Raw genomic sequence first — 6,000 nt, 5'->3', positions numbered from 1 at the left:
GGCAAATTTACTGTCCCTCTAATGAAAGTCTCACTGGAGGTGAGACTTTCACCTCCAGTGAGCTGAATGTGTTCCAGCTAATTAAAAGAAAAAAATAAATGTTTTTTTAATTTAAATAACTTCACAACTCCTGCGACAGACTGGCGACCTGTCCAGGTGTACCCGCCTCTCGCCCGAAACGTTGGCTGGAGATGGGCATAGCACCCCCCGACCCCACTGAGGGAAAAAGGTGCAGAAAATGGATGGATGGATGGACTTCACAAACTGTTTCATATAGTTTTTTATTTAGTTCACAGAGTGATATTTATTTTGTTTTGGGTTGATGTCATTGTGTACACCAAGTAATTCAAATAACCATAGTGTAAAAGGTTTTAAGTTCTTCAGCAAACCACACATTAGGGTTCGGGGGAGTCAACAGCCATTCGTGGCATTTGAACGGGAATGAGGGAGCGTTTTGAGCCATGCGGTGGCATGTGTAGTAACATGCAAAATCCACCGAGTGGAGCTCTTGTCTTACTTTTTGACGATCTGGATTTCGGCGTGGGCTGCTGGAGGTTTTGGTTCAGCCATTGGGGTTTATTTCGGCCATGAGGTGTCATGGTGTTTCCCGGTCCGTCAAGTGGGGATTTGGGCTCGGTGGGCTCGTGGGGTTCTACGGGGTGTTAGGGGAGGGTCCTGGGGCCGTGAGGGAGCATGTTTAGCCATATGGAACCTTTGGTTATTTTCCAAAGGGTGTATTGTGGGGTGAACTGATGCGGGTGGGTGTGTGTGTGTGAGAGGCCAACCATGGGGATGTTTTGGCTCTGCGCACGTCGACCTCCAAAGAGCGGAGGAACTGCACTACCGGAGCACAGTGGTGAAAAACGATAGCGCTTTTATTTTTATTTATTTATTTATTTTCCTGTTGCGGCTCAATTCCACACCCACACGCTGAAGAAGTACCGTGGTGCTTTTTGCGGCACGCACATGCCAAGAGCAGTAGCAGTACCAACGCTGCTTTTGCGGTACACGACCACACAGTGGATGCTGTGGTTTAGCGGAGGATGCGGGTAGCTTCGCCGACGCAACCCTGGTATTATTGGGGAGACCCCCCACCGAACACCAAGAATGCGTGGCTGCTGCGATCCATTGCAATTGTGTCGGGTGGAGGGGCAACCCACCTCAAACCACATGGCTGCAACAAATCCGCTGCAAGCGGGGCCAAACGTGGCTGCAATCCATTGCGATGCGGGCAGCTTAAAAGACAAGACTACTGGAGCCACAAGTGGGTCACCTTTGCTCATAGCGCTGCTAGCAGCTGATAGAAAGCGATTTGGAGCAGGAGCATCATCACCACCAGCAGCTTCCTCTCCACGTCAGAAAATCACCAAACTATAGAAGCCGTCCGTCCGTGCGGGGGGATGGAGAAAAAAAATGACACGTTGCTTGTGTAACCCACCTTCCCTTTAACCTCTGGATCCTCATGTGTATTTCTGGGTTTCCACTATGCTGCAGCTCACTGTTGGTTGTGGCGTCGGTTGTTAATAAAACAATCTAAAATCTCCAACTCGACTATCGCTGAACAAGACTATTCTCCCTTTGCTCTTGGACTCCTTTTGAACTACAATTGGTTTTGAAGTTTCACTGATTATTATTCTTTGATTGGTTTATTTGTTTTTCCTTCTTTTTCTTTTGAACAATTTATGTTTGTTTAGTTGTTGCTGTTATTATTATTATTGTCACTATCATTATTTCCACTGCAATAAATGGCAATATAAACAAACCTCTTTGCATCAGCTGCATCAATTATCCACCCAATCATGACTCCATGTCGTACCTTCTTCTGATTCTACAAAGTGGTCAACACTAAATCTTGCAGTCAGACCTGCACATTTAAATAGAGCGTTACACATGGATGGATGGATGGATGGATGGATGGATGGATGGATGGATGGAGAAGGCTCCATTTCGCAGTGGCGAAATGGATGGAGGTTTAAAAATCCACCAAGCTGCAGGAGACACGTGGAATAAATTGCTGCCGCCGAATGGGATGACGCTCTTAGCTGTTCCTGATCAATAAATGAGCCTGTAAGTGAGCTGCAAAGCTACATGAGCCACGTTGTGATTGACAATAAGCAGCCAGCTGGCGTCCTTCCTTCCTTCGACCTAATCGAGACCCTCTCTGCTGGACATACGGAATAATTCTGGGGTGCTTCCGAATGTCCGCCTTAACAGGGGCACCAGCGATGAGGAGGGGTCGGCCGGTTAGAGGGAATTCAGGGGGGAAGCAAGCTTTTATTTGTTTGTTCTGTGTTATTTGCTTTTCTGTATTGTTTTTACTTTATGGGTAGTGTCCCTTTAAGAGCAAGGTACGACATCACTTTACGGCAGCGTTCCGACTGCAGTTACTAGAGAAACTCCCGGGCTTTAGAGTTTCAAGCTTTCAGAGGAGATTTGTAATGTCGTATGTGTTCTAATTTTATGTACTAAGTCGTCGCTAATTCTGTAATGTTTTAGAAACCAAACTCCTATTTTTCCGTGGCTATTGTGACTTAAAATGACTGTCGAGTTTGTCGTGTTAAATGAAATATTTCATTTTCATCTATGTTCATGAGGTGCTTATTATTTTATGGAGTTATAGTCCTGATAAAAAATCTTAAGTGTTGTTTTAAAATGGAGCTGACTGCTCTTAGTTACTAGGGAAACTCCCGGGCTTTAGAGTTTCAGAGCTGCTGCGGAGCAGAGACGTGCCAGTCTCTGCACACAAATATAGAGCTCTATATGAAGATTTTTGTTTTTTTTTGCTGGCCAGCTTATTTTAATTTAATTAAATTTTTTACCAAGGACCCTGAAAGGATTCCTTATGACCTAAATGTTTTGTTTTTCTTTTCTCTTTGTGGGTTTTCCAGGAAAACTATGACAAAGTGTTGAAACAAAGTTGGATGTGTTTCAGTCCAGTAATTTGTAATAAATAAACTGGTTGATAGTAAACTGCTATCTGAACCTGAGTAAATTCTGTTCTTTGGTTACATCCAAAGTAATAGAGAAAATTTGGCGCCCGAACAGGGACTTGAAAGGCATTCATCTCGTCTCTAATATGGTTGAACAAACCATATTTTCCCAGGATAACATCTGAGTAAAAAAAAAAAAAATGGAGCTTTGTGAAATATATGACTTTGACCCTGAGTGCATTGTCATTCTTAAGGGTGTCCCAGCTACAACTAAACTGGATGATGTAAAAAGGGCCTTTTCAGCGCTTGATGTTATCAAAGTGCAATTCATTGACAGTCTCCCTGATTCCATTCTGTGCCAGTTTGCCGAAGGTATTACTCCTATGTTGTTGGACTGTGAGTACTCAGTTGTTGATCAGTATGGAGGTTGTACAGATCGATGATTACTGTTCCCCTAAATGTGAGTCATTCTGTCAGGAAGTAATACCTCTTGCACGTGCCATTGGTAACATGACAATGAGTTTTCAGGAACAAGTTCACGAGTTGGCCCTAACGTATAAAATGGACCCTGCTACAATAAGTCAGGTAGCTGCAAGTCGCATTTGTGGAAAACATGAAAAAAAACTTGTATCATCAACTCCAGTATCTGCACTCAAAACCCAGCCGGTCACCCATTCAAGACCAGCTGTCGCAGATGATGAGAATCATACATCAAATCATACACAGGCAGCAAACGAGACTATATTAATCAGCCCTCTGCCTGCTGAGGTCCAAAAAGTTATAGTAGAACATATTGTAAAACATGACTCACCAGTGCACCAGCCTCCTCCAAGAGAATTAAAGCTTTTCTCTGGCAACTCTCCAAAACCTCCAACAGAAGTAGATTTTAGCATATGGCGGCTTCGAGCTAAGCAAGTGATAAATGACATTAGCCTGTCAGAAGGGCAGCAACGTCGTATGATACTTGATAGCTTACTTACCCCTGCTTTAAATGTGGCTCTTTTCATTGGAGCTCAAGCCACACCAAGTGCTTATCTTCAAGAATTAGAGAAAGCATATGGTAATGTTACAGGAGGGGAGGAGCTGTATATTCAGTTTCTAGAGACACATCAGAACAGTGGGGAGAAGGCATCTGACTACCTCCGTCGACTTCAAACTCTGCTGCAGGAAGTTGTAGAAAGCAGTGGTGTGGCTAAGCAGAACTTTGACTCTCAGTTGTTAAAGCAGTTCCTCCGAGGCTGTTGGGATGATTCCTTAATAACTGCACTGCATCTGAAAGAGTCAGATTATAGCCCAAATACCATTTTGACGTTTTCAGAACTACTGTTCAAAATAAGAACATATGAAAAAGAGAGCCATTTAAAGGAAATGAGAAGGAAGCGACATATGGGGGCAAGCTCAACCAAAGTCCATACCAGGACTCATTTCACTAGTGACGCTTCAGAGCCCTGTAGCAACACTTTTCCTCTAGGACCAGATGTCCATTCTAGAGAACAACTGGAAGAGAAGACCAGGCAGTTGGAAGCTGAACTTCAGAGAAACTTGCCTGTTAAGCACCCTCATCCTTCCAAAGAAGAGAAACATACGGAAGCTTCACCAAAGAACTAAAGGCAGTCCTGCAACTTCAGCAGCCCCAGCAACTTCAGCAGGAAATCTTACAAAAGTTGGAAAGTTTTGTTATAACTGTGGAGACGACGCTCATTTATTGCCACAATGCACCAATCCAACCAATGCTGTCCTGGTGCAACAGAGACTGTGTGTGAAACATCATACCAGGCAGAATCAACTCACACTAAACCCACAACACAAAACGTCTTTGCCAAACATGGCTTTAAACAAGTAAGGGCTCCTGCTATGGAACAGGCAGGGGCCCAAAGTCAAACTAGTTCCCTTGTTTTGAATCAGAGTATTACTGAGCCATCCCATGTAACAGAACTCTCTCAGATCCCCGTTGGACTGGTGGGAAACCCTGCGACAGTGAAGCATGGTTGGATGGAGCTCAGTGCAAATGTATTATTGACACTGGGTCACAGGTGACCATAATATCTCAGTCATTTTACTCTCATTACCTTTCCCACCGACAGTTATTCTCTATTAAAGGGGCACTCGACATTGAAGGAGCAGCGGGGCAAAAGGTCCCTTATGTGGGATATGTAGAGGTGGAGGTTCCATTCCCAAAAGATGCATGTGGGACAGGCCAAGGCTATCACATCTTAGCTTTAGTCAGTCCAGACCAGGCCTACAACAACGAGTACCCTCTTCTTGTTGGTACAAATGTTTTGCGTCTAATGACACGAGATTGCAGGAAGAGAGGTGGGTCAAAATTTTTAGAAACTTTGCCCATTCAGGCCAATTGGGTAATGGCTTATGCCAAGTGTCGTGAATTTGACAGATTTTCAAACAAAGAGTGCAAAAGTTCTCCGTGTCACACTCAGCAGCAAAGTACCTGTACACCTAAAGAGTGGTGAGTTATACACTTTAAAGGGTATCTGCCATTCTAAGCAGGAAAAGGGTGAGTTGCAAGCCCTGGTGGGGTGGTGCAGAGGAAGCCCCTATACCAGGAGGCTTAATAGTTTATGACCAGATTGTGGAAGTAAAGTCTGAATCCCACAATAAATTCCGCCTAGCGGTTAAAAACATTTCAGAACATGACATAACTTTGTATCCAAAAACTCTCATTGCTGATTGCTCTCCCATTGACTGGGTTGTGCCTATCACATCCAGCAAACCAAACATTTTATCAGATGCTGAAGTTCCCCAGGCACATTCCTTTTTGATAGCTAGTGATGTAAAAGTAGCACCAACAACTGAAACTCTCAATCTTGACTTTAGTGACAGCCCAATACCAGCCCAATTAAAAGAACACATACAACGTAGAATCAACACTGAAGCTGCTAGTGCTTTTTCTAGGCATGATCTAGATGTCGGTATCATTGAAGGTGTCTCTCACCATATTGAGCTAGAACCACATGTGCCGTTCAAAGAGAGGACAAGACGTGTCTCACCTGCAGACTTCAATGACTTGAAACGGCATCTTCAAGATCTTCTGGCTGTGGGTGTGATAGAAGAA

The sequence above is a fragment of the Poecilia reticulata genome, unplaced genomic scaffold, assembly GCF_904066995.2.
Source record: "Poecilia reticulata unplaced genomic scaffold, P_reticulata-male-v2 Scaffold_41, whole genome shotgun sequence".
In the NCBI taxonomy this organism is placed as follows: domain Eukaryota; kingdom Metazoa; phylum Chordata; class Actinopteri; order Cyprinodontiformes; family Poeciliidae; genus Poecilia; species Poecilia reticulata.
Note: the sequence above shows the minus strand (reverse complement) of the source record.